The sequence below is a fragment of the Notechis scutatus genome, unplaced genomic scaffold, assembly GCF_049901735.1.
Source record: "Notechis scutatus isolate UNSWTSFEM ecotype Mainland unplaced genomic scaffold, rNotScu1.2 NSCUSCF27, whole genome shotgun sequence".
In the NCBI taxonomy this organism is placed as follows: Eukaryota; Metazoa; Chordata; class Lepidosauria; order Squamata; family Elapidae; genus Notechis; species Notechis scutatus.
In genome coordinates this window covers 114,659-131,402 of record NW_028263151.1, presented here as the reverse complement: position 1 = coordinate 131,402, position 16,744 = coordinate 114,659, and the positions used below count along the sequence as shown (strand labels likewise).

The window sequence follows — 16,744 nt, the reverse complement described above, 5'->3', positions numbered from 1 at the left end:
ATCATAGTGATTTATTTATTCTCTTGGTGCTAAATCTCAAAAGACATTTTGGATTGCTTTCAGACATCACACAAACACAGCTATAACATGCTTCCACTTTGATATCATATCAATGCCTTGTTGGCTAATCTCTTTCCACTGGAAAATCTTGGGAGCATAAATGGCCCTGGAAAAATAGAGAACCTTGAAAGCTTTTAGGACAGGCAGGGGATGCAGATATGAAGGCTTGCCTGGACTCTGATTAGGAAACTTCTGGAGCTTCTGTCTTGGAAGAGGGTTTTGCCTTCTTCCACCTCTTCCTATCACTGTGTCTTCAAAGCAAGGCTGGAGACTCCATCAGGAACACAAGTCATGTTGCTGCTTCTGCTGCTTCTGCTGCCCCAGGAAGTTCTGGCAAGTCTCACAGCCAAATGTCTGCTGACTCTGAAGAGGGACGAGGCGCACCCAGAGAACTATTACAAACCAGGAGAGTTTCTCATTGGTGGCATTGTCTCTGCAACGAGAATGCTCCTTCTACCATTAAGCTTCGACAAATCTCCTTTGACTCAAATTTCTATGTACTTAAAATTTCATGCACAGACTTAGGGCCTCTCCATTCCACTCTGAGTTCTAAAGTTTCACCTCTCTCACAATGAATGATCTCTTTGAAATGCTAGTTTTTATCTTTTTCTGTCTCATTTCATCCTTGGTTCATCCTTTTCAGCTGATGAACCTGATTTGAAATTCTCAAGAAGCATTTGCTTTTCTTGACATCCTCTTAGCAGAGTTCAAATATGGATGAACAAGAGAGGATGGTTCTTCCCTTCTAACACTTTGATGCCCAATAAGGTCATCAGAATGGGAAGAAAAATGAATTTCTTATGTGAAAAATTTTATGTGTCATTGCAGGTGTCTATCGGTATGTGTCCTTTATTGATTCTATATTTCACCTAGAATAATAGGTCACACTTCCAATTATTAATTATTGGAGAATATAAATAGACAAAGGGATAGAAAGAGATTGAAAGTCAGTTTGAAATTTAATAGAACAGCAAGAATAAGGACCATGTGAAGAATAAGCTAAAACTGAAAACTTCCGGTTGCATGGCTTCAGCGGCGGCAGGAATCCATGATCGTGCGTGGTTCCTGCCGTGCTCACTGCTGAAGTGCCCCCGATCCAGCTGGATTTGGAAGCTATCGTTACCCCGTAGAGGTAACGGAAGATAGAGGAGATCCAGACAGGGGTCTGGGGATATCGCAACCCCTTTCCTCAGCTGGCTAGACTCCTTTTTCCCAAGGCGGTGGAGCGGCAGTCAGCAATGGCCACCACAAAGAAACCTTCAGCCAGACAAGATCGTGCAGGAGGAAGTTTGAGAAAGTGAAAGTTTTTGGCTGAACCGGGACATTAAGATACATCCAAATACCCTCGAAATTTAACTTTTTGAATGCTACATTGTTTCCTAAGAAGATTATCAAACCGGCGAATGAAAGTGTAAAAGGGAAAATTCACTCTCCTTCCCTACAGAGATAGCAAATGGACATTGGAAAATCCTGCTTTGGCACAGAAGGTAAAAATTAAAAGCTTTTTGCTATAAATGGGAAGGGAGAGGTAAAAAAACTTATATTAAGATTTTGCTGTAGGAGACAGCTTGGAGTTTATAAGATCAGAGATTAACTGCAATAAGACTTCAAAAAATATTTTTGGAACTTTGTAATTGATACTGCCCCAGGAGGAGAAAGTGTAAAAGGAAGAAGGTGCTAAATGAAACATTTTGTGTTTGTTTGGATTGCTTGATGACTCTGGGACTTTTGGAAACTATTTTAAGATTAAAAACATTTGGGTTGTTTTTGTTTTTTTTAAAGGGAAAATCTTACGATGGCATTATCTGTGGAAGAATTGAAAATGGAATTTAAAAAATTAAAAGAAGAGGAACAAGAAGGCAAGGGCTCTTCTGGATCTGTTTTTCACTTCTTAAATGGCGATTTCTACCTACCAGGAAATACAACAACAAGAAAATTGGGATGATGAAGAAGAAGCCATCTTTAATGGACAAATAATTTTAGCCAAGGAAGAAGAGAGGAAGAGGGGAAGGAAAATGGAGAATTTAAGATTTAAAAAAACAACCAAGAAAGAGAAAAATAAGGTGAAAAATCAATACAATGACAGAAAGCAACAGAAAAGAGGAATACAAAAGAGAGTGGAAGCTAAGAAGGCGGAGATCGAGAGATTGGGAGTGGGGGGGTAAAAAGGCCAGATTGGACAAGAAAGGAAGGGAAAAAGGGAAAAGAAGTCACAAAGGCTTGAAACAAGATGTAAAGAAAACAGATTTTTTTCAGAGACAAAGGGTAAAATACAATTTAAAAAAAAGATTCTGCAAAAGTACATAAGATTGTATTGTAGTATTTGTATTTGAAATAGAAATTGGAATATTATATGATCTAATAAAATATTAAAATGCTTAAGATTTAATGATAGAGTTCAATATTTAACAAAATATTAAAGGGAATTTGTAAAATGTTTAAGATTTAATGATAGAGTTTAATTTGCAATTGTTTTAACGTTATTATAAACTTATTATATTTTTATTTTCTTATTTTAAAATGTAGTACATAGAATGTACTAAGCAGAATTAGAATGGAAATTATATATTTAATTATATTATAAATTTATTATTTCTTATTTTAAAATGCAGTATGTAGAATGTACTAAGCAGAATCAGAATGGAAATTATGTATTATTTTAATTGTTAAATTTAGGGGAAAGATAGAAAGGCGTCATACTTCAATTAGTATGAATTTGCAATTTCATGCATAAATCAAATTCATGAACAAGGTGGGGAAAAGACTTCATTCTGCTCTTTATGAAGGCCTTTCCAAGACAATTGCTAAATTAGAGCAAGGGTGGACTTGGGATGTCATCTCTGTTCTCCCAGAGAGGAAACATCTTCCTGTTAGATGTTCAGGTGTCTATGAGAAAAATATACTTAATTATTTCAGTTAATTGTTTATCAAACTTCTACAAGGAAGCTGGATTTATCAGTTTGAAGAGTTCCAAGTTTCTTGTGGGCTTCAAATTTAGTGAAGTCAAATCTGAATTGTTGATCTCCAAACTTTGCATTTTACCTCTTTTAGGAAATAAAATAATCCATGGTGTGGATGTTGTTTCCCCCCTCTTTGTGTACAGCCCCAGCCTCATTCAAGATGTGTGGAAAGCTATCCTCCAGGATTAATGAAGGTGGCTCAGGAAGGAAAGTCCATCTGCTGCTACAATTGTCATCCTTGTGCAGAAGGATCCATCTCCACCATGGAAGGTGAGTGATAGCAGGAGAAAGAGACAGACTTAGGGGAGGATCATAGATCCTGAGATTCTCCATGAACATGTATGTTGAAAGGCCCCTGCCTCTTTGAGTCTTGAACAAGATATACATTTATGTCATTGTGAATTGTAACAATAGTTCTTGCAGATTAAGCCAGTATATAGCACAAGCAAACAGGGATAGAGATTTTTATTTTTATTTTATTTATTTTTATTTGTCAATTGCTTACAAGATAATAGGTATAAGTAAAAACATAGTTATGAATACATGGATACATATAAGAAAAATAAATATATATATATAAAAGAAACAATAGGACAGGGACGGTAGGCACATTGGTGCGCTTATTGCATGCCCCCTACAGACCTCTTAGGAAAGGAGTGAGGTCAATAGTAGACAGTCTAAGGTTAAAGTTTTTGTGGTTTGGGGGAAAAAACAAATGTTTTGTGTGCTCTAGTTAGAAGTGTGATATTACCAGAGAAAAAGTTACACAGAGATTAGGTTAACAACTCTTACTGCTTTTTGGCTATGTAGTTACAGTGGCTCTAGCACTTAGATCATTAGAGATGAGTATTCCAAGGTCCTTTACAGAGCTTGGATCATCAATAATGTCTTGACTATTCAGCCTGTATTTTATTTTCTGATTTTTTTCCAATATGTAAGATAGAGCATTTGTTTGCTTGAGATTTGGAAGTTGCCATTTGTTTGACCATTCCATACATAGTCAAGATCTTTTGAAGGGTAGCAACATTACTGTGGTATTGAACAGTTTTACATCACTAGCTAAGAGAACGTAGTTGTGTTTCAATGTGATCATGAGGTCATTTATGTATATGAAGAGTTGGTCCTAGAATACTGCCTTGGGGGACACCACTATTGACAGGTACAGAATTTGATAGGGACACTCCCAATTTTAACGCTGTCTGTTTGACAGGAATGCTTCTATCCAGCTATGCAGTTGTCCAGAGAGATACCATAAGATTTCAGTTTTAGGTGGGGCGAGTTTGTTGTGTACCACTGAACTGTTATTTTTATAGAAGTCTATGTAGATTGCGTCTATTGCCTTGCCTGATTGAGTTGTGTAGTCCACATGTTTTGCAGTGTAAGAGCTGCAGATTACAGGATAGTTTTTTTCTGAAACCAAATTGTTTATTGGAGAGTAGGTTGTTTGTCTCATGAGGGAAAATGGATTGGAGAAATAATTAATTCCATGATTTTATGTGACGCGAGCATAAGGGAGATTGGTCTGTAACCTCAACTAGGCTGGGGTCTCCTTTTTGAAGTGGGGATGACTGTGTCTTGTGACCATAGTTTTGCATGCCCAGTTCATTTCATATATTTTAGTCTCCAGTCCCCAATCATCCTTCTTGTTGCTCTTCTCTCTGACTTTTTTCTAGAATCTCAATGATCCTTTTTATAAAGGCAGTGACCAAAAGTGAATGTAGTACTTAGGTGGTCTACTAAGGCTTTATAGAGGGTATTAGTACCTCACTTGATCTCGATTGTATCCTCTCTGTTAATGCAATTTAGGATTGCATTAATGTCAGCATTCCAGGGAACATGCATTCCTGTCAGTAACTCCAAGACAAGCATAATCTCAAAATTACTTTTATTAGAAGACACCTGGCACAGCTGTGAAATTCCAAAACTAAAAGTTTCCTGGCTTTCCAATGTGCCAACCTACAAACCATCCCCTTTTTACTCATCATCATATCACATGAACTAATCCCAAAGTAAGTTCCAATTCTTTCAGATCTACACTTCTTAAACCTTGAACTTATCAAAACAATTATATTTTGTCTACTAAGAGCTACCAATTAACATCACCCCCCTCCCACATTCTCCAGCTATGTGGCAGTGATGAATCATGATTCCATAGCTGACAATTAGCTTTTTTGGCTGCTGCTTCACCCTGCTGGCCTTCTATATTTTACTATTATTGTCCACTAAGACTCCAAGATCCTCTCACAGTTACTGCCATTGAGCCTGGTTTCACTCTAGTCTATATGTGTACTTTGGGTTTTTCTTTGCCTAAGTGTAGGACTTTAGCTTTGCCTCATTGAATTTCATTTTGTTAGGATATGGCCCACTTTTCTTCATGTCTGTCAAGATCCATCTGGATCTTGGAGCCTATCTTTCTTGGGGCAGCTATTCCTGCCAGCTTAGTATCATCTGCAAATTTGTAAATTGCCCTCTCTATTCCCTCATCTATGTCATTAATAAGATATTTAAGAGTACTGGGCCCAAGATGGCATTTTTATGGCACCCCACCGTTTACTTCCCCTCCATGTAGACTCATTAAGGACTATCCCTTGAGTATGGTTTGTCAGCCACAAAATCCATCTGGTGGTGCTGCTATATATCCCACTTTTTCTAATTTACTACACAGTTGTGGTCACTTTGTCAAATGCCTTACTGAAATCTAAGTATATTATGTCCACAGTATTTCGCTGGTCTACTAATTTAGTCACTATGTCATCGGAAGGAGATCCAAAGCATTCAGTTCACTCTGAAATCATATGGTGACATGATGTCCTGACCCAGAAAACTGGAGCCCTGAACATGATCCACAGAAAGACACTCCTGATATTGGAATTACAAAGGACAATTTGAAAGTGAAAATGTTATTCAGATTTGGGTTTTGGCATGTAAGAAGGCATTTATCTGACAACTCCTTGAATGATATTGTTTATCTTGGATTGTTTCCTATATTAAGTCTTGCTGAGCAGAAATGAGGCTCCAAATTTACTCAGTAATAAATGAGGGTCTGTCTTTCCATGCCAGTTGGTGTCACCTAACTGTAGTTCTTCAACAAAAGGACCAAGAAGTCTTGATGCCTATCTGAGGTCTATCTGGGCCTTAGAATTATCTTTTCCAACAAAGGGTCATACATGTTCATCTTTTGGCAACAATGATGATGTTATGTAGTTTGCGAATGAAACATCTGCAGGAAATAAGCAAACACAGAGGGCACCAAAGACCCCTCATTCCAACTCTGAGTTACATAAATATTCTCCTTTATTGGGACATTTTTTCATGACCTTACCTCCATCATCTAACTATAGTTTAGACACTAGGCACTTGGTTTTATTCTCACATGACTAAGGTGTCAGCCATAGAAATTAAAGAAAACATATACAAAGACCCTTCTCTTTGTAGGTTGACATCTTTAATTGTAAGGTTCGTTGCTAGCTGTCTTAACTGGGAGACTATTTTAGACTACTTTCAGCAGTTTTGCAATGTTTTATGAGAAGTTTTGAAAAAACTTTTGTGCGTGATAAGCTTCTTTTCTTTCATCACAGTTTTATTATATTTTCATAAATCTAATAAAACTTAGTAAATTTTTTCAGAATAAATTCTTGATTCTATAATTTAATACTTAATATATCATTTTTAAAAATCATGGATATAAGGAAGAATGGAGGAATAAATTTTTATACTGGTTGTCACTTAATGCTTAAATCTTTTCTTAATTCCATCCCTCCTAACTTTACAAGTAGAAAAGTCCTTTATATCAGTGAGATATCTCCAAAAGCAAAGGGATGAGCTAAATGAAGAATCTGTTACAGCTCTATCTCCTGCACCATTTGCAGCTACTTAGAGCCGCTCACACTTACCTATGAAGGCCAGTGTCAGGGCTCCGTTTCGATTACCCTGACTAAATCAGTGAGCCTTGAGCCAAGCTTCAAAAAATCCAAAAGTTTTATTAGAGCAACATGCCGGTGCATTAACTCAAATGAAGCCAACTCTGGCATATGTAATTTACCCAGACCCTGTTTCCCTCCTCCACCCTGAGGTATCATAAATCAGATTCCCAATGAAGTGCTTCATGGGCTGGGTGTTATTAATCACATTCTCCAATGAAGTATTTATGCTGGCAGAAGATCCAGTAGCTCAGCTACAACCTTGTAAGATAAGGCTGGAATGTGCTTCTGGTTTTAAAGTGCCGTACTGCTCCTTCAGATTTCCTTCTCCTTGTTTCTGGCAACTCAGCATTATGTATAGGAATGTTTCATGAGTTGACAATAGGGACCTCTTGGCTAATATACATTTTGACCTTTATTTTCCATGGATGGTATCCTAACATATTTTCTTTGAATCTTGTTTTTCTGATCAGACTTTCCTCAGTCTCAATGTGTGGAAAACTGTCATCCCGGGATTTGCTTTGAGAGGGCTCGAGAAGGAGAGCCAGTTTGCTGCTACACTGTATTCCTTGTCCAGAGGGGACCATTTCCACTCAGGAAGGTGGGTCACACCCAAAGAAAATGGCAGGCCTTGTGGTAATGAATGCATTCAAAGCCTTTTCATGAAAGTCCAAGTTAAAACATGATTGAATCTCAACTGTTTTCTTGTTCATCTTCTAATTGCTCAATTTATTTCAGGGATAATACAAAAAGAGCTTGAAAGGGGAATTAGTTTGGAAATAGCAGGGTTTGGCAGATTGGCAAGTTTACTACTTCCAGTTTTATAATTTGGGTTTATCTGCTGAACAGAACAGAATAACAGAGTTAGAAGGGAGCTTGGAGGTCTTCTAGACCAACCTCTGCTCAAGCAGGAGACCCTATACTATTTGAAACAAGTGGTCATTCAGTCTCTTCTTAAAAGCCCAGTAATAGGGTGCCCACAATTTCTGGAAGGCAAGACATTCCACTGATGAATTGTTCTAACTGTGAGGAAATTTCTCCTTAGTTCTAGGTTCTTCACTCCTTGATAAGTTCCATCCATTGTTTCTTATTTGCCTTCTGGTGGTTTGGAAAATAGGTAGAAAATAGATAGACCCCTTCTTTGTGATAGCTTCAGTGCAGGCAGCCACTGCTCCTCCATCCTGCAGTCTGGCTGGAGGAAGCCCATCCAGTCGCTGTTTGCCTGTTTGCCCTGCTCCTCTCTGACTTCTGCTGTGCCCCAACCAGTTTCATGGAGAGGCTCCCGCCATGGCCCTGGAGGAAGCTTCTGTGGAACCAGGACACAGGAGGAAAGGGTACCAGGCAGATTGTCCTCCCATGGTAAGTACTTTGCCTGGACTTGGGCATGAGGCAAGGGAGGGTGTTTGAAGAACAGCTGTCTGCTTGGGTGAGGTGAGCGGGGAGAAGGAAGGCAGTGGCAGAAGGAGCCTTTTGTGCTTGGGGAGGGGCAAGGAGTGCCTGGTGAGCTGTGGGAATCAAAGCCATCTGAGGGACTTTCTGCCAATCACTGGAGTTTTGAACTTCTTCAAAATAAAAGCCAAGTCTGAAACTTTGAGACAATCACTGAGGACTTTGAGTTCTAATCCTCCTTTACATAAAACTTCCTGGCTGACTTTGGGCCGATTACCAGAGACTCTTGAGTTCCACTCCCGCCTTAGTACTTATTGATTGAGGGTGTGGGAACTTGGAAATGTTTTCAGAATAATGTGGATACCAAACCTAGGGTTTCTAGGAGGTGAGATGGCCGAGTGTCCAATATTTTGTGGTGGAGGGAGGAAAGTGAAATTGTGGGTACCTGTTCCATGTTGGGCAAAGCCATAATTCTCTACCTTCTACTTATGGGTGAACCAGAGGCATTTGTGTGGTCACAAATCTGAATAGAATGGAATGGAATGGAATGGAATAGAATAGAATAGAATAGAATAGAATAGAATAGAATAGAATAGAATAGAATAGAATAGAATAGAATAGAATAGAATAGAATAGAATAGAATAGAAGTCTTTATTGCTCAAGTGTGATTGGACACACATGAATTTGTCTTGATGCATATGATCTCATTCTACATAAAAGAAAAGATACATTCATCAAGAGTCAAGAATCATAAGGTACAACACTTAATGATAGTCATAGGCTACAATAATCAATCAAATCATAAGGAGGAAACAGTCAATATTAATTGTAAGGATATAAGCCACAAAAGTTACAGTCATACAGTCACAAGTGGGAGAAGTATGGGTGACACGGAGTGATGAGAGGATTAACAGCAATGGCAGACCTTGGTCTGTCCATCAGAGTTTTTTTAGCCTGCTTAAAATGGAATTTGCAAAGGGATTCTATTCACAATTAGAGCTACCCTGAACCTAAACATTGATTACCACAATTGATCAGAAATCTGTGTGGTTGAAAGTGGAACAGTTAATCAGAGTTGGAAGGAACTTGTAGGTCATCTAGTCCAACCCTCAAGTGGGAGACCCTACATCATTTCTGACAAATGGCAGTCCAATCTCTTCTTGAAGGTCTCAAGTGATAGCGTTCCCACAACTTCCAAGGGAGCTTCTGTTCCATTGGTTGATTGTTCTCACTGTCAGAAAGTTTCTCCTTATTTCCAGGTTGAATTTCTCCTTGTTCAGTTTCCATCCATTATTCCTTGTCTGGCCTACAGGCACTTGAGAAAATAGCTTGACCCCTTCCTCCCTGTGGCAGCCCCTCAAATACTGGAAGACTGCTATCATGTCTCCCTGGTCCTTCTTTTTATTAGACTAGCCAGCCCAGTTCCTGCAACCGTTCTTCATGTTTTAGCCTCCAGTCCCCGAATCATCCTGGTTGCTCTTCTCTGTACTTTTTCTAGAGTCTCAACATCTTTTTTATAATGTGGTGAACAAAACTGGATGCAGTACTCTTGGTGTGGTCTTACTAAGGCTTTATAGAGTGGTATTAGTACTTCCCTTGATCTTGATTGTATCCCTCTGTTAATACAATTTAGGATTGCATCAGCTTTTTTGACTGCTGCTGCGCACTGCTGGCTCATATTTTGCTGGTTGTCCACTAAGACTCCAAGATCCCTCTCACAGTTACTGCTATTGAGCCTGGTTTCACCCAGTCTATATGTGTCCTTTTGGTTTTTCTTGCCTAAGTGTAGGACTTTACTTTTCTCTATATTGAATTTCATTTTGTTAGATATGGCCCAGTGTTCTAGTCTGTCAAGATCCATTTGGATCTTGAGCCTATCTTCTTGGGTGTTAGCTATTCCTGCCAGCTTAGTATCATCTGCAAATTTGGTAAGTTCCCTTTCTATTCCCTCATCTAAGTCGTTAATGAAGATATTGAAGAGTACTGGGCCTAAGACAGAACCTTGTGGCACCCCACTGCTTACTTCCATTCATGTAGACTTAGACCCATTAAGGACTACTCATTGAGTACAGTTTGCCAGCCAGTTGCGAATCCATCTCGTAGTGGTGCTATCTATTCCCCTTTTTTCTAGCTTACTAAGAAGTAGGTTGTGGTCTACTTTGTTGAATGCCTTGCTGAAATCTAAATATATTATGTCCACAGTATTTTGCTGGTATACTAATATAGTCACTGTGTTGAAGAATGAAATAAGATTGGTTTGGCATGATTAGTTTTTAACAAACCCGTGCTGACTGCTAGTTATTACTTTTCTTGTTTCTAGATGTTGGCAGATCTTTTTTTTTTTTTTTTTATCTTTTGCAGTATCTTCCCGGGTATTGATGTTTGGCTGATTGGTCTATAGTTTCCTAGGTCTGTTTTTTTTCCCTTTTTTGAAGATGGGAACCACATCAGCTCTTTTCCAGTCCTCTGGTAGTTCCCCGGTGCTCCAGGATTTTTGAAAGATATGGTGCAGTGGTTCTGAGATGACCTCTGCCAGCTCCTTTAAAACTCTGAGATGTAATCCATCAGGCCCCGGTGATTTGTTTTCATCAAGATCAGACAGGTGTTCTCTTACTATTTTTTTTCTTATTTTAACTTTTATTTCTGGTCTGTCTTTCACAGTTATGTTTTTGGTGGCTTGAGCTATAGTTTCTTTTTGTGTGAAGACGGATGCAAAGAATGAGTTAAGCAGTACTGCTTTCTCTCTGTTGCCTGTTACTTCCTTGCCATCTTATCTCTTTAGTGGACCGACGGTTTCCTTGATTTTTTTTCTTGTTATTTATATGTTGGAAGAAACTTTTTTTTATTATCTTTGACTTTTGTTGCAAGTCTTTGTTCATTCTGAGTCTTTGCTATCCTGACTCTGGTGTCATTATGTTCTGTTGCTTCTGTTTGTGTTATGTTGAATTCTAGTATGACATAGTCACTCTCACCCAAGGTTCCTGCAGTTTCAACTCCCTCTATCACTTCTTTTCTGTTTGTAAGAATTAAGTCCACTATGGCTGTCCCTTTAGTTTCACCCTCTACCTTTTGGACAACAAAGTTGTCAGCTAGGTTGGTGAGGAACTTATTTGATTTCTCACTTGGTACTGTGGAAAGGGAACTTCATGAAGACAGTAGTGTCACAAAAACAGGAAAAGCCCAAGGGGAACATCAGGTCAGAAAACAAACTTACATAGGAAAAGAAATCAAATAAAAAGTATTAAAGAATCCCTATAGACAAAAGCCTAAGTAATTAAGAAAACTAGACAAATAGAAAAAAGGAAACAAAAGATAATTCAGAAAACCCTTAAAAACACAGGACATACCAAATAAGCAAAACAAACAGACAAAAGACACAAAATATAAATTACAAAAGGGACAGACAGGAGATTGCCACAGAATAAATATGAAAAACTATCTTAAAGCTAAAAGAGATTACAGAAAACCAATAATACAAACTGGCCACCCCGCGGAGTTTGCCCTCCGGTGGGAATAAAGACAAACTCAAATGGGATTTGAAACATTAGGCACAAATACAAACACTCACACAAAATCAACTTACAAAGGGAGAAAAGGGTATAAAAAACCAGGGACTTACCATGGGAAGCTAGCTAACCCAGCTTTCAAGCAGTTGTCCGTATCCTTGCACCAGAGCTCTCCCAGCGGGAAAATCGAATCCTCGAAAGAAAGGCATTTTGGCACCTTTCAACAATTGGCGACTATGAAGGTTTCCCAGCCAACCCTGCTACCGGACCGAGCCTGCGGATCCAAACCCAGTCGGCATGGACCTTCTTTGTCCAGGGACAACATCCACGGACCCAGCCCCGAAGGTATAGGGTAGTAAAGGGAGTTCTTGGGCTTTTCCACTCAACAGCTGCTTTAAAGCAGGTGAGTACCGCTTCAAATTTATAATCTTACTAGGGAGGGGAGTGGAAGCATGAGTGGACCAGGTGTGTGATTGTGGGTTTTCTCTGTGGAAACAGCGGGATCTCACCTCCTCCGTGATTGCCAGCAACACCCCAGCCAGCTGCTAGCTCAAACACGCGCCATGAGCGGCTGGATTTGGGAACGCAAGGGTTGATCACGGAGTGTGAGTCCTTCTGAAGGATGTAAGAAAAACCGAGCGGGCTGCAAAAGGAACTGGTGTTAGGAAATAAATAAAAAGCAGAGGAAAAATAGTCCAGGTGCATCCCGCAAGCAAAGCCCTGTGTATTTAGAAGGGGCCCGTACCGGCTGCTGGCAAACAAAATTGGAAATGGTTTGTCTAAAAAAAGCAGAAAAGGTCCTTCCAGATCCCCACCTTTAAGGGAGATCTGAAAACTGATGGCTGAGTATAGGGAGGGGCCCGTACCAGAGCTGCTAGGGGGCAGACGGTCCTCCGAGATCCCCGTTTTTTAGGGGGGGTCTTAAAACTGATGGCTGAGTTTCCCTAAAAGAAAGGGGCCCGTACTCCGTGTGTAGGGAAACCGGAGTCCTTTCCAGACCTTTTTTGGCTGAAAACTGACGGCTGTAGCCCGGCTAAACCAAAGTAATCCCCACATCAGGCAGGGAATATGGGAAGTTGTAGCTCGAGGGCAATGGAAGAGACCCCCTTGGATAAATTACTTGAGGCTTGGGATGAAAGGCAAGTGCCTGTCCTGACTGGAATGCATAAAAAAGAAGCAAAAAGAATTTGCAAAAAGTGGGCTTTATTGCGAGATGACACGGTTAGACAAATTTGGCCTGATAGTGGTACTTTAGATTATAAAACCCTGAAAGCACTTAGAACACGCATTAAACCCAGCCAAATACCCTATTGGTACTGCTGGGCTGAAATGGCTAGGACCAAAGATCTGACCGAGGGAAAAGATCAGGAAAAACCTGAAACCCATTTTCTGGAAGGAAAGACTGAGGCACACATTATGGCTCCCCTTTTAAGCAAACCAGTGTCAGGCAGAAATAGGGGACAATTAGAATACGTTTTAACCCACACTCCCTTCTCTGCCTCTGACTTGGTCATCTGGAAAAAGGATACCCCAGCTTTCAGGGCTGATCCTCAAACAGTAATTCAAACCCTGAAATCTATCATAGACAGCCATAATCCATCCTGGGGTGATATGACCCAGCTGCTACAAGTCTTTCTAACTAAAGATGAACTATTAAAACTATTTGAAAAAAACAGACCAAATAGCTAAACTACCAACTATCCCTGGACAGGCAGCCCCAGCCTGCATTGCATGGCCAGTGCATCACCCTGACTGGGACTACAATGATACCAATCACTGGGATGAACACACAAGAGCAAAAAATAACTTACTAGAAGCTTTAGAGGAAATAGGTAAAAAGCCTTTAAACTGGTCAGAATTTCAAAAAACAACACAAAGAGAAAAGGAAAACCCTGATGCCTTTTGGGTCCACCTGTCAGAAGCAGCTATTGCATATGCCCATCTAGACCTTATCTGCCTGAAGGACCAAAGGATTTTAGCTTCAGCCTTTGTGGACCAGTCCACCATGGATATCAAAGAGCATTTCCACTGCTTTGTCTCTAACTGGCCAACCTTAGAAATAGCAGAGTTGCGCAGGATCACTAATTTTGTCTATGATCAAAGAGACAAACTGAAAGAGGAAGAGAAAGATAGGAAAAGGAGGATAGAAAGACATGAGGACTTAAAATGTTTGCTGTAATGCAACATGATGCCAGACAAACGCCAGGTAAAACCCCCTATAATTAAAGGAAATGCTGGCATTGTGATAAAGCAGGATGGTCACAAGGCAAATGCCAGCATTGCTATAGGTGCAGACAGGAAGGGCATTTCAGCAGGCAATGTAGGCAACACCTTTCCTGCAACCGTTATCACCCACCACCTAGAAACATAAAGCCAGGCAATAATCCAGTCCATTACACTGAACAACAAAGCTTTAATAATCATGCACCACCCAGTGCTCCTTTTCCTCAAATAAATCATAACAATGGACCTCAATGGGAGGAAAGAAGGGAAAATGACCTGCCCCTTTCCTGACTAGAACATGAGAATGAAAACACTGAATTCATGGCTACCTTTAACGGGCTGGCTATTCCCCTAAAAAACGGCCCTGAAGGGGACCCATTGTCACCATTCTTTTTTTTTTTAACAAACTTTATTAATTTTTTTTTAAACACACAAACAAAACATAGGATGTAGTAACATAAAATATCTTTTCTAGAAGAAACAAATAAACCATCTTATTTAAAAAGAAGATAATTCCAAATTATCACAGTTCTATATATATATTTATCTTATCTAATCAACTTCATATCTTTTCAAAACTTTTCTTTATTTCTCCCTTTCCTTCTATTTAATCATATTTCTTCTGCCTTAAAAATGTATACTCATTGAATATATTTTCATTAGTATTCTTCCACATCCTGTCAGACTTAAACAAACATTACACAAAACATAAATACATAAAACTTCTTTTTGGAAAGCGGTTTACCCCGAGTTAACTCTTTTTATACAGACATCAATCAAAATTTATACTCACTTAATATACTATCTCATATCTTATTTAACATTCTCTATTTTCCATATATTTTCTCTCTCCTACTCATTCTTTTAATTCTATTTTATTTATTCCATCTCAATTAAATAATTATATTTACATCTTTGGTCCGTTTTCTTTCAATCACCTACTTATCCTTTCTATCTAATACAATATTTCTCCTGTAAACCCAGATTGAAGTATGACAACTTTTTATCTTCCCCCTAAATAACACTTAAAATAATACATATTTTCCGTGCTGATTCTGCTCCGTACATTCAAAGTATTACATTTCAAAATGGTAAAACAAACAAATAATATTGAGTTTGATAAGTAATAATAAAACTAAAAACAAATAAAAAAGAAATTAAATTTATAATATAGTAAAAACAATGTTTCATAGGAAATTAAATTCTATTATTAATTCTTAAACAATAAAGATAATATTTCATAAGAAATTAAACTCTATAATTAAATCATGACTTCCCTTTAATACATTTTTAAATCATATAATATTCTAATTTTCTAACTCAGCTTCAAATACTAATGTCTACAATGCATTCTTATGTACTTTTGCAGAATCATTTTTTAAAAAATTATCTCACCCCTTATCTCTGAAAAAAATTCGTTTTTTTGCATCTTGTTTAAAGCCTTTATGACTTCTCTTTCCTTTCCCCCTTTCTTTCCTCTCCATTCTAACTTTTTGACCCCCCTGTCTCTCCAATTTCACTCTCTTAGTCTTCCCTCTCTGTTGTATTTCTCTTTTCTGTTGCTTTCTGACATCATATCGCTTTTTCATCTCATTTTTCTTTTTCTTGGTTGCTTTTTTAAGTTCTAAGTTCATCTTTTCCTTGCCCCCTTCCGCTTTTCTTCCTCCACTAAGTGTATTTGTCCATTAAAGATGGCTTCTTCTCCTTCATCCCGGCCTTCCTGTCATCGTATTTCTTGATAGGTAGAAATCGCCATTTCCAAAAAGCGAAAGATAGATCCAGAAGAGCCCTTATCCTCTTTTTTCAGTTTTTGAAATTCCATTTGTAGTCCTTCAAAAGATAATGCCATTTTTTCTTTCTTTCTTTTTTAACGCAACCCTAATGTCTTTAGTCCCTTTTTTTTAAAACAAAATTTCACAAAAATCTCAAAGTCACAAAGCAAACCAAATCAGAACAAACAGTTTCATTTAGCACTTTCTTCTTTCTATATTTTCACCTCCTGGGGTAGAATTCAAATACACACTTCCAAGATGATCTTCTAGAAGTCTTAATGTCTTTTAATCCTGTTCTTATAGACTCAAAGCAATCTCCTTCAGTACAATCTTATAATAAGTCTTTATCTCTTCCCTTCCCCTTGTAAAAAATAAAAAGAATTTTAAGTTTTTTTAAATCCAATGTCCAGAAATCCTTTATCCCTTGGCTTTAAATTTCAAATTGAGTTACCTTCTGTGCCCAAGTAGATTTTCCAGATCTCCGTCTGCTATTTCTATGGGGAGGGAGAGTGAAGAAAAAAAAAATTTCCCCTTAACAGCTTTCACCGCAGCTTTCCGATCTTCTTTGGGAAACAATGTATCCTCAGGCAATTCAAACAGTTCAGTTTCCAGGGTATTTAAGAGTTGTTATTGTCTCGGCTCAGCCAGCACTTTCACTTTTCCAGCTTCCTCCAGCACAAATCTTACCCGGCTGCAGGCTTCTTTGTGACAGCCATCACTGACCGTCGCTCCACCACCTTGGGAAAAAGGGTTTTTTTTCGCCTGGGAGGGGGTCTGCGACACCCCCAAACCCCTGTCTGGATCCCCTCTCTCTTCGGCTGCCTCTACAGAGCAGCCATATCCCCCAGACCCATTTGGATCGGGGGCACCTTGGCAGCAAGTGCAGCAGGAATCGCGGACAAGCGAATTCCTG

General features: G+C 38.8%; 1 long non-coding RNA gene across 1 annotated transcript; it reads left to right on the top strand.

Moving 5' to 3' along the window:
* Nucleotides 1-15,900: 15,900 nt before the first annotated feature.
* On the top strand, nt 15,901-16,373 carry LOC148128541 (uncharacterized). The gene is made up of 2 exons (XR_015746285.1): nt 15,901-16,019; nt 16,211-16,373. It is a non-coding gene; the product is annotated as an uncharacterized LOC148128541 (long non-coding RNA).
* Nucleotides 16,374-16,744: the final 371 nt, after the last annotated feature.